At 44.7% G+C, this 26,121-nt stretch overlaps 1 pseudogene; it reads left to right on the forward strand.

Moving 5' to 3' along the window:
- The first annotated feature begins 1,288 nt into the window (after positions 1-1,288).
- On the forward strand, positions 1,289-25,426 carry LOC129856829 (E3 ubiquitin-protein ligase HACE1-like; annotated as a pseudogene).
- The last annotated feature ends 695 nt before the right edge of the window (positions 25,427-26,121 follow it).

Genomic DNA, 26,121 nt, shown 5'->3' on the forward strand with positions numbered 1-26,121 from the left:
TTATCAATACACAAATGAATTCAGGGCTGATTATTACTAATTGATCACATCTGACATTTTAGCTCAAAATGTATTACTCTAATTAAAATAAATAGTAACAGAGTGAATTTTATGTTCCAATCCAAATGTTGATTTTCATAATTTATTGTAACTTTTTGTATAATCTACCAGGTTAATCTTTGGATTTATTATACTACTCATGTCTTTCTCTTGGTGCAATGTTTTTATTATCACAAAGGTAAATATAAAATGTAATGATGATGAATAAATATTTCAATTAATCAATGCTTTTTTCTCAAGTTTCCCACACGTGTCATATAATTTACAGTGAGACATTTCTGGCCTCAGTCCTTTTGCTTAAACATTGAAAAAGCATGCAAATCAGAATTTCCAATGCAAACAAAGTGTGATGTATGAAATGCATGATATTTTTACTGAGGTGGTTGGGCTACACATGACTGGCACCATAGCTTGGAAGCCCTTTATTGAGAGTCACTGGAGGGTGAAGCATGGTCGCCATTTTGTTCAAGCATGCCTCAACTTTAGGTTCTGGTTCTAGCTACCCACACAGTGGAGGCTGCTGAGGGGAGGATGGCTCATAATAATGTCTGTAACTGAGCTAATGGAATAGCATCAAACACATGGAAACCATTCCACTCAATCCGCTCCAGCCATTACCACGAGCCCGTCCTCCCCAATTAAGGTGCCACCAACCTCCCGTGATACACACATTATTCATGTCTTGGAATATAACTACACGTTTTCAATTCTAGTCTCACAATCTTTTTTTTATGCAAAAAGACACATTAAAAGTCACCAGAATCATATGGGGTAGAAAGGTGTGAAAGCTAGAGAGGTTTACTACATGTTGGACGTTTGAAACTGATGTTTTTTCTGAAGACATCAAACCTGAAAGTTTTATCCAAGTCAAATCAATTTAAGAGAACATGACCATAAGCAGCTTGACGCAGAGGTGTCATTGCATTCATTCAATAGCAATTAATGAAATGAAAAAAATGAACAGTTAAAAACATTACAAGAATAATATCTTATATATATGAATTATTTGCCTTTTTTGTATAATGAGATTTTTTTACACATTAGTCCGATCTCTATGGTTGAAACACAATACACATTCTGACAAAAAAACATTTTAACAGCATAGTTCACTAAACAATACAGAGATATACACATTTGATGATGAATTAATCAATCAATAAACCGTCATAAAATACTATAAACTACACATATTGAACACGGGAAAACTACAGTACCCAGATTGCATTGCCATTGGACGTAATGAAAACAGGAAGAATGAGACTTGACACAAGCAATGTTCACGAATGAATCAGAGGGTAGAGAGAGATAAATGGGCAGCCTATTGTACATTTTTCGGCGGCTCGATGGATGACATCGAAGCCAGAAGCACCCTTTTAGCGGCAAAATAATCTTGCTCGAGGCTTTGTACCCTCGGTTTTGTTCCCGGTTGTTGGTACACCTATGATGGAACGGGCGATGGAGCAACTAAACGTACATCTGAACAGGCTGACCTTTCTGCGTCGCGCCAGGACCGTCGATCTCCCAGAAGGTATAGCCTATCGACCAAAGGACACAAATAATCGACAGAGCATAATAGGAGGCTTTAGCTATATCTATAGCATACTGTATGTTAATGCTAATACATATAGTCATTAAATGTTGGAATTACAGTATCATTTTACAGTTGGTCAATAACAAGGCGCAAGCCAGCAACCCTTGAGGGCATTAGACATGTCCCTGTGTACAGACTGTATGCTGGATATGGTATTATGCTAACCATGTAATAATATGATATGAATCTAGTGAGACCAACTGATACATACTTTGTTTCATGATACAAAAACGAAGGATTGCTGAAAGATGTCATGGTAATATAAGCCTAGTCGTGACGTAAAGTAATGGGTTGCATAGGCTGCAGATACAGACAGACCTGTCAGTAAATATACTATTCAGACTAACTTCACAGACAGTTCAGTAGGAAGCATAGCTGTTATGGAAGAGGTTCCCCTTCTCCCTCGTTGATTACTGTATTCTGTTACCTTCTATTGATCCAGAAGTGCATGTCTATTGTCTAACTAGCAACACCATTATATTACCGCTGTACTCGTGTCCATGTCTGACAACAGCAACAACATTACCTTTGAGTTGAACTCAAGATCTATTGGAGTAGGAAACAGAAACGTGTTTTGTCTTGTACAGGAAGTGCGTGTTTTGTCTTGTACAGGAAGTGCATTCTTGAGTCTGAGGTGCTACATTGTGCAATCCATTTAGACAGCCCAGCTGATAGTGTCTGGTTTGAAGGAAGTGCAGTCACTGATAGTGGTTGTACATCAGTAGTTAATATGGCCCTAAGTATGAGTCAGTAGCTTCTACATAGAGAGCTCTAAGAATACTGATTTTAGCAGAGGAAGATCTTTGTTCTTTAATTCCACAATTATCAATGACACACCCTCTCCCTGTTGCTTCCCTCACAGACAATGACACCGCAGTCTACACACTAATGCCAATGGTTATGGCTGACCAGCACAGGTACGTGTGTGTGTGTGTGTGTGTGTGTGTGTGTGTGTGTGTGTGTGTGTGTGTGTGTGTGTGTGCGTGTGTTTATGTGTGTGAGGAAGTTGTCAACATTGGTTCCCTGTAAATAATTATCTGACATGTCTGTCTTGTACTTGAAGGTCGGTTTCTGAATTACTCCTCAACTCCAAGTTTGATGTGAACTACGCTTTCGAACGAGTCAAGAGAAGTCTACTTCACATTGCTACCAAGTAAGGAATGTTTTAATTTTTAGCACTGATTGTTCTAATTGTTCCATTGTTTTGTTAGAAACCAACCAGACAGCCTAATCTCTCCAGCATCTATTTTTTATCACAGTGGTGTCTCTGATGAAACTCAGTATCTGGTGTGATGTGTCTCTGTGGGTCTTGGTGGGTCTCTGTGGGTGTGTGTCTTTCTGTGTGGGTGTGTGTCTTTCTGTGTGTACGCTACATCTATTTGTGTATTGCGGTGCTTGTGAACGTGTTGGTTATTGTGTTGTAGCTGTGGATCAGTGGAGTGCCTGGTTCTACTGCTAAAGAGAGGAACGAACCCTAACTACCAGGACATCTCAGGCTGCACCTGGCTGCCAGAAACGGGTAGGATACTGTACATTACTGCATGTTCACTATAGTACTCTGCTGCCACCCTTTGGTAGGGAGGCAGAATACACCTTTACATGGCAATCACAGATCCCTGCCAGCCCAGTGAACATGGTTTAGTGATGTTGATGATAGTGATAATGTTTACCGTATTATATCTGCTACTAAAGAATCCCCCTCATCTTTCCTCCCTATAGACAGAAAAAGTGTATGGGAAGACTACTAGAATACAATGCAGACGTGAACATCAGCAACAATGGGGGACTGACAGCTGTGAGTATCACTGTGAAGTCATGTGTATAGACAGACCAGTAGTCCTGTTAAATTCTTGTCATATCTCAGGAATGTAGTGCTATTAAAAATGGTGAACACAGGTCAAGACTGCGTACAGTAAATGCCATTAACACAATAAAAAGGTGTGTATACAGGGTTTACTTATGTTTATGCTTTACTACATCCCTCTTCCTGATCTTCTTCCTACCCTCCTTCTCCTCCTCTAGATCCACCCGTTGACTGTGAACGGGCGTACTGAGCTGCTTCATGATCTGGTGCAGCATGTGACTAACGTGGATGTAGAGGATGCCATGGGACAGACCGCCCTTCATGTAGCCTGCCAGAACGGACACAAGACTGTGAGTAGATAACACACATATATCAACCAAGACCTGTATGGAAGTACCAACATTTCCATAAAATGTTCAGTATACAGTGTTCATCATAGACACAAGGCTGTGAGTGTACAGAACAGGTGTCATTTTTTATATCTCAGTAGTCGTAAAAGGATTGTGTTAATTTGGAACCTTTGTCAGTGTTATATAATCAAGTTTCAAAGTTTATTAATCATAACTTCATGATACGTTCCATGGTGAATAACATGAGGAATACCAGACAGTAGTCTGGATGATGGGTTTGTTTCTCTTCTCACTTTCCCTCTTCCTCATTTGCCTGTGTGTGGTCGATGACGTCATCAGACGGTGCAGTGCCTGCTGGACAGTGGAGCGGACATCAACAGACCTAACTGCTCTAGGGCCACACCCCTCTACTTCGCCTGCAGGTCACTACGTATACACTAGTACAGGAATGATGATGCAATACTTCCTCTCTTCCTATTGTCCACTTAGAATTGTAGATGGAGCATGAACTATTCTTTGTAACACATTGGTTCGGAAATTGAAATGCAAAGGTGTTGTTTTGATTCAGTGCGGCTGTAAACATATATTTCACGGCATTGTACAAGGCTATTAATGGGAGGAGGAGGATTTGGAGGAGGAGGAGGAGGAAGCTGGGGGATGGAATATGAAGAGACCAAAGAACAGTGATCACAGCCAGACAGCTGTCCAGAGTTATGTCCCAAACTTCAGTAGCACACTCCTATCCCTGTCAGTCCTCTGATGGTCTCTATGCAGCATGTCTCATTCAGATGATAAGAATAGGCACGAGGAAACTCATCCCTCTGCTTCAGAGAGACGGAGAATGATGAGGTTCCTATTAATTCAGAACATGACAGTGACACCCCAGCCTTCCTTTGAGTGCTATGTATTAAGCGCCACACTCACACACACACACACCCACATGCAGAGGCACACACACACACGCAGAGACACACAAACACACATGCAGAGCGACACACACAGAGGATGAGCAGGGCTGGAGACTGCAGTGATCGTATAATCCTCTGATCTGATCTTTTGTTTTGATTATGTTTCACTTGTACATTAGTCAGTTCCCATTAAGGAGGCTCAATCTGAAAAGCACTGTGATTAGAACAATTAATCTGTAATGAACTGTGGATAAATGAAGTGTTGTTTTACTGTCAACTGACTGCATGTATATCCGTCTAAATTTGGTGCCTGGCTCACCAACTAATGTACCTCTCTAGTGAATGAAATAATACACTGGACATCTTGATTTGGTACAAGCCCTTCTCAGATCTCCAACCCTGACTTCAGCCGTCTATTGACCACCACCTCTTAACATTAACCCTTATCTTCTGAAATGTCATTATGTATTGTTATATAGAGTTTAAACCTTAACCAACATTAACTTGTTATATTTTGTTAGAACTCTGTGTGTGTAAGCCTTAGTCATAGTGGCTAGGGTGTTACAGTTAAGTTTACCATTTGTAGGTACGATGATACAGTTGAAGTCGGAAGTTTACATACACCTTAGCCAAATACATTTAAACTCAGTTTTTCACAATTCCTGACATTTAATACTAGTAAAAATTCCCTGTCTTAGGTCAGTTAGGATCACCACTTTATTTTAAGAATGTGAAATGTCAGAATAATATTAGAGAATGATTTATTTCAGCTTTTATTTCTTTCATCACATTCCCAGTGGGTCAGAAGTTTACATACACTCAATTAGTATTTGGTAGCATTGCCTTTAAATTGTTTAACTTGGGTCAAATGTTTCATGTAGCCTTCCACAAGCTTCCCACAATAAGTTGGGTGAATTTTGGCCCATTCCTCCTGACAGAGCTGGTGTAACTGAGTCAGGTTTGTAGGCCTCCTCGCTCACATACACCTTTTCAGTTCTGCCCACAAATTTTCTATAGGATTGAGATCAGGGATTTATGATGGCCACTCCAATACCTTGACTTTGTTGTCCTTAAGCCATTTTGCCACAACTTTGGAAGTATGCTTGGGGTCATTGTCCATTTGGAAGACCCATTTGCGACCAAGCTTTAACTTCTTGACTGATGTCTTGAGATGTTGCTTCAATATATCCACATCACTTTCCTTTCTCATGATGCCATCTATTTTGTGAAGGGCACCAGTCCCTCCTGCAGCAAAGCACCCCCACAACATGATGCTGCCACCCCCGTGCTTCACGGTTGGGTTGGTGTTCTTCGGCTTGCAAGCCTCCCCCTTTTCCCTCCAAACATAACGATGGTCATTATGGACAAATATTTATATTATTGTTTTATCAGATCAGAGGACATTTCTCCAAAAAGTAGGATCTTTGTCCCCATGTGCAGTTGCATACAGATACTTTTGTACCTGTTTCCTCCAGCATCTTCACAAGTTCCTTTGCTGTTGTTCTTGGATTGATTTGCACTTTTTGCACCGAAGTACGTTCATCTCTAGGAGACAGAACGCGTCTCCTCCCTGAGCGGTATGATGGCTGCGTGGTCCCATGGTGTTTATACTTGCGTACTATTGTTTGTACAGGTGAACGTGGTACCTTCAGGCACTTAGAAATTGCTCCTAAGGATGAACCAGACTTGTGAAGGTCTACAATGTTTTTTCTGAGGTCTTGGCTGATTTCTTTTGATTTTACCATGAAGTCAAGCAAAGAGGCACTGAGTTTGAAGGTAGGCCTTGAAATACATCCACAGGTACACCTCCAGTTGACTAAAATTATGTAAATTAGCTTATCAGAAGCCTCTAAAGCCATGACATAATTTTCTGGAATTTTCCAAGCTGTTTAAAGGCACAGTCAACTTAGTGTATGTAAACTTCTGGCCCACTGGAATTGTGATACAGTGAAATAATCTGTCTGTAAACAATTGTTGGAAACATTACTTGTGTCATGCACAAAGTAGATGTCCTTGCCAAAACTATAGTTTGTTAACAAGAAATTTGTGGAGTGGTTGAAAAACGAGTTTTAATGACTCCAACCATGTAAACTTCTGACTTCAACTGTGTATTTATATGTGTGTGTGTATAGCTCAGGCAGGTTCTAGAGCGTGTCTCCCTGCAGTGTGACAGTCACTACCAGATGATCCTGACCAGTCTAGCAGAGGTGGCCACTACTAATGGACACAAACTCCTCAGGTAATATACCCTCTGCTAGACTAGTCTCCCAGCCACACCTGAGGCAAATGCATATGGAAGCCACACAAGAGGCAGCGCAGGCAGGTCTTCAAGGTCAGTATGGGGTTAGTACTGAACCTGAATTCAGATACACACAGATGTAGTACATGGTTTGAATCAGAAGAGGGCATTGAGAGATTGTTCACCATCTACTGATCCCCTGATCCATGCCTTGTCCTGGTGCATGACTTTGAGTGTGTGTGTGTGTGTTTTTGGTGCATGGCTTTTTAGTGTGGTGAGGGAGTGGTTTGATGTCCTGTCCAATGAGATCATCAATGCAGACTATGGCCTCTTCACCCAGTCAGCGGACGGTGAGACATCTTTCGATTGGCTGATGAGATGTTGTTTGTGTAAACTGTTTTTTTTACTGTAATTGAGGGTGTATTTTCCTCCCTCACTGCCAGCATCTACTCCTCTTTCTTTCTCTTCCTCTTTCTTTCCCTATTTCTCTCTCTTTGTTAACATCTGTCTGTTTGTCTCTCTTTCTCTCTCTCGCTATATACCTCTTTCTCTTCCCTCTCTCTCCTCTCTCCCCTTCACTCGCTCCGTCTCCTTCACTCACTCAGTCTCTTTAATTGCCTCTCCCTTTCCTCTCTCTCTCTGATTTCTTCCAGCCGTTGGAGTTGCTGTGGCACTCTCTAGATGAGTGGTTGGTGTTGATCTCCACAGAGCTGAGGAAGAGAAGGGGAAGAGCCCTCCTCATCCTCAGGGAGCGAGATCGCCTCCCTCCTCCTCAAACAACGTGGCGAGGTCGACTCCGCCTCCACCCCTGCCATCTTCACGGTGGCACAGTTGCTGCCACCCTCCATGCCCCTACCCCCTTTGCTGGACCCAGAGGTTGACAAGAGGACCCCGACGGTTGTTATGGAAAATGCCGGAGGTATACACGGATGGAGAGGATGTCATCTCTATGACGGCCAATCTGCTCAGCGCGGTGATCCAGGCCTTCTACATGTGCTGTTCCTGTCAGATTCCACAGGGGTGAGAATGACCTCTGACCTCTAACCCAGGGATGGGCAACTCCAGTTCTTGGGAGTCCTAAGTATCTGCTGGTTTTCACTTTGGCCTAGCTCTTGATTGCACTCAAGTGCACACACCTGATTTTACTGATCTATATTGGCCTCTAAATGACAGTCAGTGTTCCTCTCAATATCTCCTAGTTTCACAGAGATACTTTATGTAACTTCCTACTTCAGAGCCCCTCTGTGTGACTAGGCCTGGGAAATAATGGAGCTTTAATGTCTCATCTCCACACACACACACACACACACACACACACACACACACACACACACACACACACACACACACACACACACACACACACACACACACACACACACACACACACACACACACACACACACACACACACACACACACACACACCTTTCCTGGCCCCCTGGCTAGATAATTACATTTTAATTAGATCATTAAACTCAGCCTAATTGAACGCTGAATAGGAGCGACTGTTATTGGCCCTATGCTGCTGTAGTAGAAGAAGATGGCTGTGTTTGTCTTTGCGTTTTTCCTTCCCAGGCCTGCTCTTCATTAGTTGATAGCCTGGCTGTTCCCCTGTCAGAGAAACACTGTTTCAATAATGCAGGTTATTGTGTTTTGGAGAGGGATCAGATCCACTCATTATAATAGACAGATGCTGCACTACTTATCTCTGTGTTGTGTTCTTCTTCTAACAGCTCCTGGTTATGTAGTGAGTGTTTTCATTCTCTTATTCTCTTGCTTCATCTTCTCTTTTTGTCTCCCTCCTCCCTCTTTATCTTGCTCCCTCTGTGTTTCCTTGTCTTTCCTCATCCAGAATGACGTCTCCTCGCTTCATAGAGTTTGTCTGCAAGCATGACGAGGTTCTCAAATGTTTCATAACCAGGTGAGTCCTTTGACAGGATCTTACCCAGACACTTCTTATCAACCTCTCTAACGTAACCTGTCGTTTCTCTCGCTCTCTCCATTTCTCTCCTCTCTTTCTCCATCCCTCTATTGCTCTCGCTCTCAGGAATCCAAAAGATCATCTTTAACCATTTCCGCTTCCTGTTGGAATGTCCAGAGCTAATGTCCCACTTCATGCACATAATCAAAGGCCAGGTGAGACCTGTGATTGGCTGGTCTATCAGTCAACTTCCTGGTTGTGTATCTGCTGTAGGTAGGACATACAAGGGCCAAGACAACGTTCCCATGGCCTCTTATTTGCATGCTATGACAGCAGCTTTCTTTCCCCCTCCCTTTCTCTATCTCTTTCTATATATTCTCCTCTCTCTCCCTCTCTTTATGTCCCTCTGTAGTTCTCCCTCAGGGGACTATGTTGCGAGTGACTTTGAAACACCCGTGTCTTCCAGGCAGGATCATTTAACAACGTTATTGCCATGGCGATAACACTTGTCTTAAGTTCCTTTTATACAGCTTGATAAATTGTAAGTGCCTGTTCTAAGTTGTGTGTAGTGTTTCACTCCTCACTCCTCACTATTCATATTTGAGCGGCGGACGGCGTGGCAAGCCTCGTTACCTCTGGATTATATCCCACCTGGGAATAAGAGCCCCTCGTTTTAATGACAGATTTTACCCCGACGAAGACTTCCATCTCCACATCTCCCTCTCAGTATGCACAGGAGACCCAGGGGAAAATCTCTCTCTCTCTCATTTCTATCTCTCTCTTGCGCTCTCTCTCCCCAGCTCATCTCTCATAGAGAACAAAGACATTCAAATATTATGCAAATATAAATGCCGTTCTTCCCTCTCTGCATTCTTTAGACACTTGAGGCTTTGGAACCATTGGTTTAGACATCGTCTCAGATTTGAAAGTGTAGAGAGAGATAATGAATTTTGGGAAGTGCTGTGGCTGGTATTTAGTTAGGATAATTATAAGACATAATAAAGCCTTTGAAGTCTTGTAATACATTATATCTGCATCATAATGCACTATACCTGCATCATAATGCACTATACCTGCAGGCTGTAAGTAAAGTGTTATTTTTTGTTCCCCTCACAGCCCTTCAAGGAGCGCTGTGAGTGGTTCTATGAGCACCTATTGGCAGGACAGCCAGACTCAGACATGGTCCATCGACCTGTCAACGAGAACGACATCCTGCTAATCCACAGAGGTACCGAGCCCCCACTGACCATCCTTCATACAGTATAACCCATCGTTCCTGTACAGCTAACCCCACTGACCATCCTTCATACAGTATAACCCATCGTTCCTGTACAGCTAACCCCACTGACCCACCCTTCATACAGTATAACCCATCGTTCCTGTACAGCTAACCCCACTGACCCACTTCATACAGTATAACCCATCGTTCCTGTACAGCTAACCCCACTGACCCACTTCATACAGTATAACCCATCGTTCCTGTACAGCTAACCCCACTGACCCACTTCATACAGTATAACCCATCGTTCCTGTACAGCTAACCCCACTGACCCACTTCATACAGTATAACCCATCGTTCCTGTACAGCTAACCCCACTGACCCACCCTTCATACAGTATAACCCATCGTTCCTGTACAGCTAACCCCACTGACCCACCCTTCATACAGTATAACCCATCGTTCCTGTACAGCTAACCCCACTGACCCACCCTTCATACAGTATAACCCATTGTTCCTGTACAGCTAACCCCACTGACCCACCCTTCATACAGTATAACCCATCGTTCCTGTACAGCTAACCCCACTGACCCACTTCATACAGTATAACCCATCGTTCCTGTACAGCTAACCCCACTGACCCACCCTTCATACAGTATAACCCATCGTTCCTGTACAGCTAACCCCACTGACCCACCCTTCATACAGTATAACCCATCGTTCCTGTACAGCTAACCCCACTTACCCACTTCATACAGTATAACCCATCGTTCCTGTACAGCTAACCCCACTGACCCACCCTTCATACAGTATAACCCATCGTTCCTGTACAGCTAACCCCACTTACCCACTTCATACAGTATAACCCATCGTTCCTGTACAGCTAACCCCACTTACCCATCCTTCATACAGTATAACCCATCGTTCCTGTACAGCTAACCCCACTGACCCACCCTTCATACAGTATAACCCATCGTTCCTGTACAGCTAACCCCACTTACCCATCCTTCATACAGTATAACCCATCGTTCCTGTACAGCTAACCCCACTTACCCATCCTTCATACAGTATAACCCATCGTTCCTGTACAGCTAACCCCACTTACCCATCCTTCATACAGTATAACCCATCGTTCCTGTACAGCTAACCCCACTTACCCATCCTTCATACAGTATAACCCATCGTTCCTGTACAGCTAACCCCACTGACCCACCCTTCATACAGTATAACCCATCGTTCCTGTACAGCTAACCCCACTGACCCACCCTTCATACAGTATAACCCATCGTTCCTGTACAGCTAACCCCACTGACCCACTTCATACAGTATAACCCATCGTTCCTGTACAGCTAACCCCACTTACCCATCCTTCATACAGTATAACCCATCGTTCCTGTACAGCTAACCCCACTTACCCATCCTTCATACAGTATAACCCATCGTTCCTGTACAGCTAACCCCACTTACCCATCCTTCATACAGTATAACCCATCGTTCCTGTACAGCTAACCCCACTGACCCACCCTTCATACAGTATAACCCATCGTTCCTGTACAGCTAACCCCACTGACCCACCCTTCATACAGTATAACCCATCGTTCCTGTACAGCTAACCCCACTTACCCACCCTTCATACAGTATAACCCATCGTTCCTGTACAGCTAACCCCACTGACCCACTTCATACAGTATAACCCATCGTTCCTGTACAGCTAACCCCACTGACCCACCCTTCATACAGTATAACCCATCGTTCCTGTACAGCTAACCCCACTGACCCACCCTTCATACAGTATAACCCATCGTTCCTGTACAGCTAACCCCACTTACCCACCCTTCATACAGTATAACCCATACTGTACAGCTAACCCCACTGACCCACCCTTCATACAGTATAACCCGTACTGTACAGCTAACCCCACTGACCCACCCTTCATACAGTATAACCCATCGTTCCTGTACAGCTAACCCCACTTACCCACCCTTCATACAGTATAACCCATCGTTCCTGTACAGCTAACCCCACTGACCCACTTCATACAGTATAACCCATCGTTCCTGTACAGCTAACCCCACTGACCCACCCTTCATACAGTATAACCCATACTGTACAGCTAACCCCACTGACCATCCTTCATACAGTATAACCCATCGTTCCTGTACAGCTAACCCCACTTACCCACCCTTCATACAGTATAACCCATACTGTACAGCTAACCCCACTGACCCACCCTTCATACAGTATAACCCATCGTTCCTGTACAGCTAACCCCACTTACCCACCCTTCATACAGTATAACCCATACTGTACAGCTAACCCCACTGACCCACCCTTCATACAGTATAACCCATCGTTCCTGTACAGCTAACCCCACTTACCCACCCTTCATACAGTATAACCCATCGTTCCTGTACAGCTAACCCCACTGACCCACCCTTCATACAGTATAACCCATCGTTCCTGTACAGCTAACCCCACTGACCCACCCTTCATACAGTATAACCCATCGTTCCTGTACAGCTAACCCCACTTACCCACCCTTCATACAGTATAACCCATACTGTACAGCTAACCCCACTGACCCACCCTTCATACAGTATAACCCATCGTTCCTGTACAGCTAACCCCACTTACCCACCCTTCATACAGTATAACCCATACTGTACAGCTAACCCCACTGACCATCCTTCATACAGTATAACCCATCGTTCCTGTACAGCTAACCCCACTTACCCACCCTTCATACAGTATAACCCATACTGTACAGCTAACCCCACTGACCCACCCTTCATACAGTATAACCCATCGTTCCTGTACAGCTAACCCCACTTACCCACCCTTCATACAGTATAACCCATACTGTACAGCTAACCCCACTGACCCACCCTTCATACAGTATAACCCATCGTTCCTGTACAGCTAACCCCACTGACCCACCCTTCATACAGTATAACCCATCGTTCCTGTACAGCTAACCCCACTGACCCACCCTTCATACAGTATAACCCATCGTTCCTGTACAGCTAACCCCACTGACCCACCCTTCATACAGTATAACCCATCGTTCCTGTACAGCTAACCCCACTTACCCACCCTTCATACAGTATAACCCATCGTTCCTGTACAGCTAACCCCACTTACCCACCCTTCATACAGTATAACCCATCGTTCCTGTACAGCTAACCCCACTGACCCACTTCATACAGTATAACCTGTACTGTACAGCTAACCCCACTTACCCACCCTTCATACAGTATAACCCATCGTTCCTGTACAGCTAACCCCACTTACCCACCCTTCATACAGTATAACCCATCGTTCCTGTACAGCTAACCCCACTGACCCACTTCATACAGTATAACCTGTACTGTACAGCTAACCCCACTGACCCACCCTTCATACAGTATAACCCATCGTTCCTGTACAGCTAACCCCACTGACCCACCCTTCATACAGTATAACCCATCGTTCCTGTACAGCTAACCCCACTGACCCACCCTTCATACAGTATAACCCATCGTTCCTGTACAGCTAACCCCACTGACCCACTTCATACAGTATAACCCATCGTTCCTGTACAGCTAACCCCACTGACCCACTTCATACAGTATAACCCATCGTTCCTGTACAGCTAACCCCACTGACCATCCTTCATACAGTATAACCCATCGTTCCTGTACAGCTAACCCCACTGACCCACTTCATACAGTATAACCCATCGTTCCTGTACAGCTAACCCCACTGACCCACCCTTCATACAGTATAACCCATCGTTCCTGTACAGCTAACCCCACTGACCCATCCTTCATACAGTATAACCCATCGTTCCTGTACAGCTAACCCCACTGACCCACTTCATACAGTATAACCCATCGTTCCTGTACAGCTAACCCCACTGACCCACCCTTCATACAGTATAACCCATTGTTCCTGTACAGCTAACCCCACTGACCATCCATCATACAGTATAACCCATCGTTCCTGTACAGCTAACCCCACTGACCCACTTCATACAGTATAACCCATCGTTCCTGTACAGCTAACCCCACTGACCCACTTCATACAGTATAACCCATCGTTCCTGTACAGCTAACCCCACTGACCCACTTCATACAGTATAACCCATCGTTCCTGTACAGCTAACCCCACTGACCCACCCTTCATACAGTATAACCCATCGTTCCTGTACAGCTAACCCCACTGACCCACCCTTCATACAGTATAACCCATCGTTCCTGTACAGCTAACCCCACTGACCCACTTCATACAGTATAACCCATCGTTCCTGTACAGCTAACCCCACTGACCCACTTCATACAGTATAACCCATCGTTCCTGTACAGCTAACCCCACTGACCATCCTTCATACAGTATAACCCATCGTTCCTGTACAGCTAACCCCACTGACCCACTTCATACAGTATAACCCATCGTTCCTGTACAGCTAACCCCACTGACCCACCCTTCATACAGTATAACCCATCGTTCCTGTACAGCTAACCCCACTGACCCATCCTTCATACAGTATAACCCATCGTTCCTGTACAGCTAACCCCACTGACCCACTTCATACAGTATAACCCATCGTTCCTGTACAGCTAACCCCACTGACCCACCCTTCATACAGTATAACCCATTGTTCCTGTACAGCTAACCCCACTGACCATCCATCATACAGTATAACCCATCGTTCCTGTACAGCTAACCCCACTGACCCACTTCATACAGTATAACCCATCGTTCCTGTACAGCTAACCCCACTGACCCACTTCATACAGTATAACCCATCGTTCCTGTACAGCTAACCCCACTGACCCACTTCATACAGTATAACCCATCGTTCCTGTACAGCTAACCCCACTGACCCACCCTTCATACAGTATAACCCATCGTTCCTGTACAGCTAACCCCACTGACCCACCCTTCATACAGTATAACCCATCGTTCCTGTACAGCTAACCCCACTGACCCACCCTTCATACAGTATAACCCATCGTTCCTGTACAGCTAACCCCACTGACCCACCCTTCATACAGTATAACCCATCGTTCCTGTACAGCTAACCCCACTGACCCACCCTTCATACAGTATAACCCATCGTTCCTGTACAGCTAACCCCACTTACCCACCCTTCATACAGTATAACCCATCGTTCCTGTACAGCTAACCCCACTTACCCACCCTTCATACAGTATAACCCATCGTTCCTGTACAGCTAACCCCACTGACCCACTTCATACAGTATAACCTGTACTGTACAGCTAACCCCACTTACCCACCCTTCATACAGTATAACCCATCGTTCCTGTACAGCTAACCCCACTTACCCACCCTTCATACAGTATAACCCATCGTTCCTGTACAGCTAACCCCACTGACCCACTTCATACAGTATAACCTGTACTGTACAGCTAACCCCACTGACCCACCCTTCATACAGTATAACCCATCGTTCCTGTACAGCTAACCCCACTGACCCACCCTTCATACAGTATAACCCATCGTTCCTGTACAGCTAACCCCACTGACCCACCCTTCATACAGTATAACCCATCGTTCCTGTACAGCTAACCCCACTGACCCACTTCATACAGTATAACCCATCGTTCCTGTACAGCTAACCCCACTGACCCACTTCATACAGTATAACCCATCGTTCCTGTACAGCTAACCCCACTGACCATCCTTCATACAGTATAACCCATCGTTCCTGTACAGCTAACCCCACTGACCCACTTCATACAGTATAACCCATCGTTCCTGTACAGCTAACCCCACTGACCCACCCTTCATACAGTATAACCCATCGTTCCTGTACAGCTAACCCCACTGACCCATCCTTCATACAGTATAACCCATCGTTCCTGTACAGCTAACCCCACTGACCCACTTCATACAGTATAACCCATCGTTCCTGTACAGCTAACCCCACTGACCCACCCTTCATACAGTATAACCCATTGTTCCTGTACAGCTAACCCCACTGACCATCCATCATACAGTATAACCCATCGTTCCTGTACAGCTAACCCCACTGACCCACTTCATACAGTATAACCCATCGTTCCTGTACAGCTAACCCCACTGACCCACTTCATACAGTATAACCCATCGTTCCTGTACAGCTAACCCCACTGACCCACTTCATACAGTATAACCCATCGTTCCTGTACAGCTAACCCCACTGACCCACTTCATACAGTATAACCCATCGTTCCTGTACAGCTAACCCCACTGACCCACCCTTCATACAGTATAACCCATCGTTCCTGTACAGCTAACCCCACTGACCCACCCTTCATACAGTATAACCCATCGTTCCTGTACAGCTAACCCCACTGACCCACTTCATACAGTATAACCCATCGTTCCTGTACAGCTAACCCCACTGACCCACTTCATACAGTATAACCCATCGTTCCTGTACAGCTAACCCCACTGACCATCCTTCATACAGTATAACCCATCGTTCCTGTACAGCTAACCCCACTGACCCACTTCATACAGTATAACCCATCGTTCCTGTACAGCTAACCCCACTGACCCACCCTTCATACAGTATAACCCATCGTTCCTGTACAGCTAACCCCACTGACCCATCCTTCATACAGTATAACCCATCGTTCCTGTACAGCTAACCCCACTGACCCACTTCATACAGTATAACCCATCGTTCCTGTACAGCTAACCCCACTGACCCACCCTTCATACAGTATAACCCATTGTTCCTGTACAGCTAACCCCACTGACCATCCATCATACAGTATAACCCATCGTTCCTGTACAGCTAACCCCACTGACCCACTTCATACAGTATAACCCATCGTTCCTGTACAGCTAACCCCACTGACCCACTTCATACAGTATAACCCATCGTTCCTGTACAGCTAACCCCACTGACCCACTTCATACAGTATAACCCATCGTTCCTGTACAGCTAACCCCACTGACCCACCCTTCATACAGTATAACCCATCGTTCCTGTACAGCTAACCCCACTGACCCACCCTTCATACAGTATAACCCATCGTTCCTGTACAGCTAACCCCACTGACCCACTTCATACAGTATAACCCATCGTTCCTGTACAGCTAACCCCACTTACCCATCCTTCATACAGTATAACCCATCGTTCCTGTACAGCTAACCCCACTGACCATCCTACATCCCCAAATGTCCTACACTCCACCCAGCAATGTATCAGTGTGTGTCTCTTTCTCAATGTTTCTCTTTTCTCTCAGAGTCCATATTCAGCAGTAGCCGTGCGATGGTTTCCAAATCGACCATTGAGGAGTTAAACAGGGCATCGCCGTACGATTCCATGGAGAGGAAGGAATGGTGGGTATTATCAGTGTCTGTCTGACCTAGGTTCAAATAGTATTTTCTTTTAAAATACTTTCGTTTAGAAACTCTTGATTGAACTTGCCTAGCGTAATGGAAACAATGGAATAGTTCCCAAAATGCAAAGGGAATAGGGCACCATCTCAAATGACCCGTGCTTAGTCCTGGAAACACTTTATTAGTGCAGTATACAGGAAACAGGGTCCCATTTCAGCACATGCTCGGTTAGCAGTTGACCTGTGACCTTTGTGTCCAGGGCCAGGGTGTGGTGAGGGAGTGGTTTGACGTCCTGTCCAATGAGATCATCAATGCAGACTGGCTTCTTCACCCAGTCAGCGGACGGTGAGACACCTTTCGATTGGCTGATGAGATGTTGTTTGTGTAAACTGTGTTTTATTTACTGTAATTGAGGGTGTATTTTCCTCCCTCGCTGTTTTTTAAATTGTTTTTACCTTGCATCATGATCCAAATACTTTGTTGGTTAATTATACGTTTGTATGCCTAGCCTAGCTGTGTATTGTGACTGTGAAATGTTTTCCTCTCTCGCATCAGAATCCAAAAAACGTATTCAAGATAGGTAGGTAAGAAGATCAAAGCTTGACTGGTATTTATTTGTTTGTCACTGTGCGTGTGTGTCTATCGTGTGTGTGTGTGTGTGTTTGTGTGTGTGTGTCACAGGCACCACGTTCCAGCCCAACAGTAACTCGTCAGTGAACCTTGATCATCTGAACTATTTCTGGTTTGCGGGTCAGATCCCGGGGTTGGCTCTTTACCACCGTCAGCTGGTCAACATCTACTTCACCCGCTCCTTCCACAAACACATACTGGGTAACACGCACGCGCACACACACACACACACACACACACACACACACACACACACACACACACACACACACACACACACACACACACACACACACACACACACACACACACACACACACACACACACACACACACACACACACACACACACACACACATTCTACAGTGGGTTGTTAACATGATGTAATGTGTGTCCAGGCATCCCAGTGAACTACCAGGACGTGTCGTCCATCGATCCAGAGTATGCCAAGAATCTGCAGTGGATCCTGGACAACGACATCAGCGACCTGGGACTGGACCTCACCTGCTCTGTGGAAACAGACGTGTTCGGCGCCATGGAGGAGGTGCCACTCAAACCTGGCGGGACTAGTATCATTGTCACCCAGGACAACAAGGTGAGCCAGCCTATCACAGAAGGAGGATCTGAAACTCCTAACCCCTAGCATTTTTGTTGTTGCTCTCAACATCAACTAGGTGAGAATAGCAGATGATTGACAGGTCAAGCAGAAGGAAGTTGTGATGTAGACTGTGCCCCCTGTATTCTCTAACACTTATGACCTTATATGATTGATATGTAATGTATATATGATGTGCGTGCGTGCTTGCCTGTGTTTGACAAAGTTCATTTGGAATTTGCGAGTGTAGTACCACAGGTGGCCTGCAGGTGGTAATATTCTGTAAGGAAGAAGCCTGTGAAACAAGACGTGTTAGAGGGCTGCCCAAAGATCAATCATTCTCTGTCTCTCTGTCTGTCTGGCAGAGTATGTCCAGTTGGTAACAGAGTTGAGGATGACTCGAGCCATCCAACCCCAGATAAATGCCTTCCTGCACGGGTTCCACACCTTCATTCCCCCCTCCCTCATCCAGCTCTTTGATCAATATGACTTGGTTAGTGTCCTTGCTTTTCTTCTCTTCTCCTTTTGCCTGTGTTCAACTCCCTTCTCCTTTACCTCTCTTCTCCTCTCAACTCCCTTCTCCTTTACCTCTCTTCTCCTCTCTACTGTCCTCAACTCTCTTCTCCTCACCTTTCCTCACCTCCTTCTCTGCTTTCACCCACTCTTACCCATTATCTTTTATTCTCCTTCTCTGCTCTCGCCTGCTTGCCTAGCGGGATCTGATGTCTGATGCAGGGATTGATTGGCCTTGTCTGGCTTGGGGGGTGTCAATGGGATGTTGGGGTCACCTTGAGTGTGTGTCGGCAAAATCCATGTCCTCACTAGTCCCTGGATCGATAGGGTACCATGGCGATTATCTGGCCCGCCGTGTTATTGGACATGTGTGTGCAGGTACAAGCCTCGGTCACACGGTCACAGCTCGCCTGCTGACAACACTCAGACTCAGTGGGGAGGAGAGTTTAGCTCTACTCTGTTTACCACTGGACCACCCGTGTTCAGTTGCATTAGAAAAACACCCTTGTGTCTTTGTCATCATGATTTTGAACAGAAGAAGCATGAAGTTAGGTTTTATAAGTCTGTTGTATATGATACAGTTGAAGTCGGAAGTTTACAGACACCTTAGCCAAATACATTTCAACTCAGTTTTTCACAATTCCTGACATTTAATCCTAGTAAAAATTCCCTGTCTTACGTCAGTTAGGATCACCACTATTTTAAGAATGTGAAATGTCAGAATAATAGTAGAGAATGATTTATTTCAGCTTTTAATTCTTTCATCACATTCCCAGTGGGTCAGAAGTTTACATACTCAATTAGTACACGGTAGCATCGCCTTTAAATTGTTTAACTTGGGTCAAGCATTTCGTGTGGCCTTCCACAAGCTTCCCACAATAAGTTGGGTGAATTTTGGCCCATTCCTCCTGACAGAGCTGGTGTAACTGAGTCAGGTTTGTAGGCCTCCTTGCTCGCACACGCTTTTTCAGTTCTGCCCACAAATATATGGGCTTTGTGATGGCCACTCCAACACCTTGACTTTGTTGTCCTTAAACCATTTTGCCACAACTTTGGAAGTATGCTTGGGGTCATTGTCCATTTGGAAGACCCATTTGCAACCAGGCTTTAACTTCCTGACTGATGTCTTGAGATGTTGCTTCAATATATCCACATAATTTTCCTTTCTCATGATGCCATCTATTTTGTGAAGGGCACCAGTCTCTCCTGCAGCAAAGCACCCCCACAACATGATGCTGCCACCCCGTGCTTCACGGTTGGGATGGTGTCTTCGGCTTGCAAGCCCCGCCCTTTTCCTCCAAACATAACGATGGTCATTATGGCCAAACCGTTCCATTTTTGTTTCATCAGACCAGAGGACATTTCTCCAAAAAGTATGATCTTTGCCCCCATGTGCAGTTGCAAACTGTAGTCTGGCTTTTTTATGGCGGTTTTGGAGCAGTGGCTTCTTCCTTGCTGAGCGGCTTTTCAGGTTATGTCGATATAGATACTTTTGTACCTGTTTCCTCCAGCATCTTCAGAAGGTCCTTTGCTGTTGTTCTGGTATTGATTTGCACTTTTTGCATCAAAGTACGTTCATCTCTAGGAGACAAAACGCGTCTCCTTCCTGAGTGGTATGACGGCTGCGTGGTCCCATGGTGTTTATACTTGCCTACTATTGTTTGTACAGAAGAACGTGGTACCTTCAGGCACTTGGGAATTGCATCCAAGGATGAACCAGACTTGTGGAGATCTACAATTTTTCTGAGGTCTTGGCTGATTTATTTTGATTTTCCCATGATGTCAAGCAGAGGCTTTGAGTTTGAAGGGAGGCCTTGAAATAAATCCACAGGTACACCTCCAATCGACACAAATTATGTAAATTTGCTTATCAGAAGCCTCTAAAGCCATGACATCATTGTCTGGAATTTTCCAAGCTGTTTAAAGGCACAGTCAACTTAGTGTATGTAAACTTCTGACCCACTGGAATTGTGATACATTGAATTTTAAGTGAAATAATCTGTCTGTAAACAATTGTTGGAAACATTACTTGTGTCATGCACAAAGTAGATGTCCTTACCGACTTTCCAAAACTATAGTTTGTTAACAAGAAATTTGTGGAGTGGCTGAAAAATTAGTTTTAATGACTCAAACCTAAGTGTACGTGAACTTCCGACTTGTACATGTCTCCTGACTACTACTCTTTTTAACCTCTGTGTGTGTGTAGGAGCTGTTGCTTTCTGGGATGCCAGAGATCTATGTGCAGGACTGGCACAGGAACACAGAATACCCCAGTGGCTATGACCTGGAGGAACCTGTCATCCAGGTGAGTTAGCTCTCACCGGTTAGTTTTCTTTTTAATGTAACACCACCTCATCAGAGAGGAGGACCCTTTTTACTGGAACAACTCCAATTTAGAGAGATGTACCACAGACATGGCTGATCGTACAGAGATCTTAACACCTCCTCCCAGGCTGGCTTAGTGGTTTAAAGTTGATTCTCTTGTCAGATTCTCTTATCTCACAGTGGTTTTCATTTGGTTTAATATGGATTCTCTTGTCTTGTAGTGGTTCTGGAAGGTGGTAGAAAGCCTTACCCAAGAGGAGAGGGTCCTGCTGTTGCAGTTTGTCACTGGCAGGTGAATTTCTAATTAGTCAGTGTATGTGTGTATGTGGCAGGTGAGTTTCTCACATAAGGCCATTGTAAGATCTGATCAATGATCCGTCACTTACTCTCACTCCTGTCCTGTCTAATTCCTTTCTCATGTCCCTGTTAGTTCCAGGGTACCTCATGGTGGCTTTGCCTTTCTGATGGGAGGTAGTGGCTTACAGAAGTTCACTATTGCCTCTGTACCATACACATCAAACCTACTGCCTACCTCCAGCACCTGGTGAGGACCGCACGCACGTATATTCTCACACACATGCGCTCACTCGCTGTCACTCACTAGAGAGAGCAGCATGCTGACAGAAAAAGCACTAGAGGGCAGTATGGTTCCTCTGTCTCCTTTGCCTCTGGAGGTAGGTGTGTGTGTGTGTGTGTGTGTGTGTGTTGCTTTAGTGCACTAGTATAGGAGAGGGAAAAACAGGGAGGGGTTTCTGCATTTTGGATAGAAAGGACAGGTACTGAAGTTCTCATCGCTGTAGGTCTATACTTTGGCAGGTAGAAATCACCACTGTACTGTATACTACAGCAGCTGGATATGAAATGAGACATAGTGACATGCCATCAATCTGCAGTGAACCACAAGAAACTACATTGACCATGATGCTCCTCCCACAGCATCAACATGATGAAACTCCCAGAATACCCCAGCCAGGAGGTCCTGCGGGACAGGCTGCTGGTCGCACTGCATTGTGGGAGTTACGGGTACACCATGGCGTGACGCTGGCTTCAGCTACGTCTCAGCGGGACTCCTCTGGTCCATGCACACGAGAGTGTGTGTGCGCATTGGCATGGACACACATCAGTGCAGGGAATGCATCCAGCACTTCCTAATCCAGACATATTTCACCTATCTATGTGGCATATTTCACCTTTCTATGTGGCAGTTTGTTTTAGCTGGGTATATTCTATTCTACAGCCAGAACAAGGTATGATTTTTATAAGATTAACAAGCTCCCAGTCATTTCAACCCAATTGAAGGCAAAGGAAATGTGATACCCCTGATTTCACTCTGAACTGCCAAAAACATGTTACCATGGTCACAACAACAACTCTAGCCAGACCTCTTATCCACTACAGACTGGCTGCACAGCATCCCTCCCACGGCGTGAAGCCAGTCAGCTGCCTTCCTTTAAGTCTCTCTCCTTTGACATTCTTCTCCTGTAACATGGTAATATGGAATGATCTGGTTGGTGTGTATTTCAGAATTCAAGGGGGAGTCTATAACGATATTACATTAAGGGGGTGTGGCCAGGTGGTTTTACATGTGTTTACCAAGGTGGTAGTTGTAAAAAGTTGGTGAAGAGTCTAGCCTGCGAGTAACAAACATTAATGCAGAAAACGCTCATTTGTCCTGGGAATAGGTGCATAAACGATTCCCAAATGAATAGAAGCGTTAACGGTGCTCACAGGTGTTTACCCCCTGCTACAGTACATCCCTGATCTTCACAGCTGCCTAACCACAACTCCCTCACCCTATAAGGTGCACGTCTAATGTGGCTCTACTTTGTGAGATTCTTCAGTTTAGTGTCATTCTGTTGTGTTGGAATGTCTAAGTCTGTCATCTGTAGCTGTATTTCTGTGTCCTTGTAGTGATCATTAGGGCCCAGTTTTTCAAAAGTGATCTATCCGGATTTCGATTATCGGATAGGATTAAATACATAGAAATATAATGAATAGAACAGACGAATCATTCACTTCTATTCATTCTATTTCTATGTATTTACTCCTATCCGGTTAGAAAACTTTTGAAAAACTGTGCCCAGTAGTCAGTCATCCCTTTCTATTGTATCTGACTGGCAGGACTCTCTGTGTGTCCCAAATGGCTCTGTAGTTCCTATATAGTGCACTTCTTTTGACCAGAGCCCTATGGGCCCTGATCAAAAGTAGTGCAGTAGGAAGGGAATAGGGTACCATTTGGGATGCGGCCTCTGTTTACCATGTTGTATTTCTCCCAGCTCAGTCGACTTAAAGGTTAGAGGAGCACTACATTATATAGAGCTAAGTGAAAGGTTTGGTCAGCAGTGCCAAAAATGAGAGCCAGTTTTTTATTTTGATTGCTTTTTTGTTTTTATCCTACCTGAACATTATTGTGGAACATGTTTCCAAAAAGGGACAGAATCATATCATGACTTGACATATCATGACTTGACATATCATGAATGTAGCTAAGAAATGTTTTATTCTTGATCCTTGATTTAAATGACTCTACTTCTTTACAATGTGGGAATGTAAATACTTATATTTCATATTATTTTTCACTATTGTGAGTGAGGGCATGCTGGTAAAGTGCATAGTGGGTGGATTTGTGTGTGTGTGTCTGGATGTATGTGCCCTCAGCATGTGCTGTGTTGGGTCACAGGCTCAGATCAGCAGGGCTACCTGTGCTAAACGGTTTCCTCAGCACTTTCCCTCAAACACAATCTGTGTTCCATCTCTCTGACACACACACTGTGACCAAAGCCACATTCTAAACACGCATGTTCTGTTCCCCATAGCAACGCTGCATCCTCCATACAATCTGCCATTCCCAAGCTCTACCTTAAACACAGCCTGGCTGGTTCACCATGGCAACGCCAACGTCTGGTTGAGTACACACACACAGGCAGCGCAGCATGGACAGGCCCAGGGCTGGCTGAGATGTGGACCCGGCATATGTCCCCTTGACAACCCAGAGCGAGAGAACAGACAGAGAATGTAAAAGTGGTTGAATATGTAGGGAGAGCGGGAGAGAAAAGATGTCCATCACATTGTACCACATACTTTTGCCACACTAACATGCACTCTTATCATTCACTTAATTTAATTAGCTAACTATTCATGCTGACCCTCCAGTCTCCTACCTAGACCTGTGTGACACATTCAGGCGATAACACAGTACACACACACACTGCTTTAGACACTGTCAGGCGATACCACTGCACTATAGAGTAGAGTCTTACCTTTGACCTCCAGAGTTCTTCATCTGGCTGGTTGAGGTTTTTCTGATTGCTCTGTGTCCTCAGGCAGAGATACATGTGCTCCTCTGGCCGGCCTCTGGAGTTATTACCTCTGCATCCGCACATACTGATTACATCTGCTGTGTTCACCCTTTCTCTGTCTCTTATACACACACAACCATTTGACTGCGTACATGTCCTCTACTATAGTACAAACTGCACAAAGCAATGAGGCTGAAAATGTGGTCGTGTAGATTGTCACTCCCCTTCGGCTTGTTCTAGTGCAAACACTGGGGCATGTTTCACCAAGGCAATGACCTGTTCCTCTCTACTACAGTGTACAGTGCCTTCAGAAATGTAAAATGGATTCAATTGAGATTTCTTTGTCACTGGCCTACAATACTCCATAATGTCTAAGTAGGATGATGTTTTTTTAGAATTTTCTTCACATAATAAGTTGCATGGACTGTGAGCAATAATTGTGTTTAACATTTTTGAATGACTACCTCATCTCTGTACCCCACACATACAATTATCTGTAAGGACCCTAAGTTGAGCAGTGAATTTCAAACACAGATACAACCACAAAGACTAGGGGATTTTCCAATGCCTCGCAAAGAAGGACACTGTACTGTATTGGTAGATGGGAGAAAATAAAAGTAGACATTTAATATTTTTTTTGCATTTTTGTTTGGCTGTAACACAACAAAATGTGGAATAAGTCAGAGTATGAATACTTTCTGAAGGCACTGGATGTTTTATCAGGAGCTAAAATGGCCGACATGTTGGTTAACGACATCACAAGCAGCTCTCACCATGTCACCCTAACTAACTGTCCGCGTGATTGGTGCTGTTGCTGCCAGCTCACTCCTCACTGGCCCTGGAGAATATATTATTATTAAGCCTCACCTTGTCCCTGCGGTCCTTCTTATTCAATTATGGGTGAAAGTCGAGAGGGTGTGTGTTGTCGGGATACTCGCCGGAGCTTAGTAAGCTTTTAAAAGTCAAAGACGTAATGTACTGTACTTAGACAGTCAGCAGTATATGTCCAGCTGATTTACATCAATGTGCATGGCTCACCGCTCACCTGGGTGATGTCATTTATCCTGGGTAGAGCATCTGGGCTACATGTGTCTTCGTTACATTTGATGAACTGTGTGTTATGTGCTTACAACTAACAGCAATAGGCAGTGACATTATTGATTCTGTTTCCTGATGTTTATATACAGTACATGTTTGCCAGCATGCAGCCTTTCTGTACAGTAGGGCAACTCTGAATGAGATACAGTAGGTTGCCTTTTGCATGAAGGAGAAAATACTGGTTGAATTAATGTTCTTTCCATGTCTTTTCAACCCCAAAAATGTAAT

This window comes from Salvelinus fontinalis, chromosome 6 (genome assembly GCF_029448725.1).
Source record: "Salvelinus fontinalis isolate EN_2023a chromosome 6, ASM2944872v1, whole genome shotgun sequence".
NCBI lineage: Eukaryota > Metazoa > Chordata > Actinopteri > Salmoniformes > Salmonidae > Salvelinus > Salvelinus fontinalis.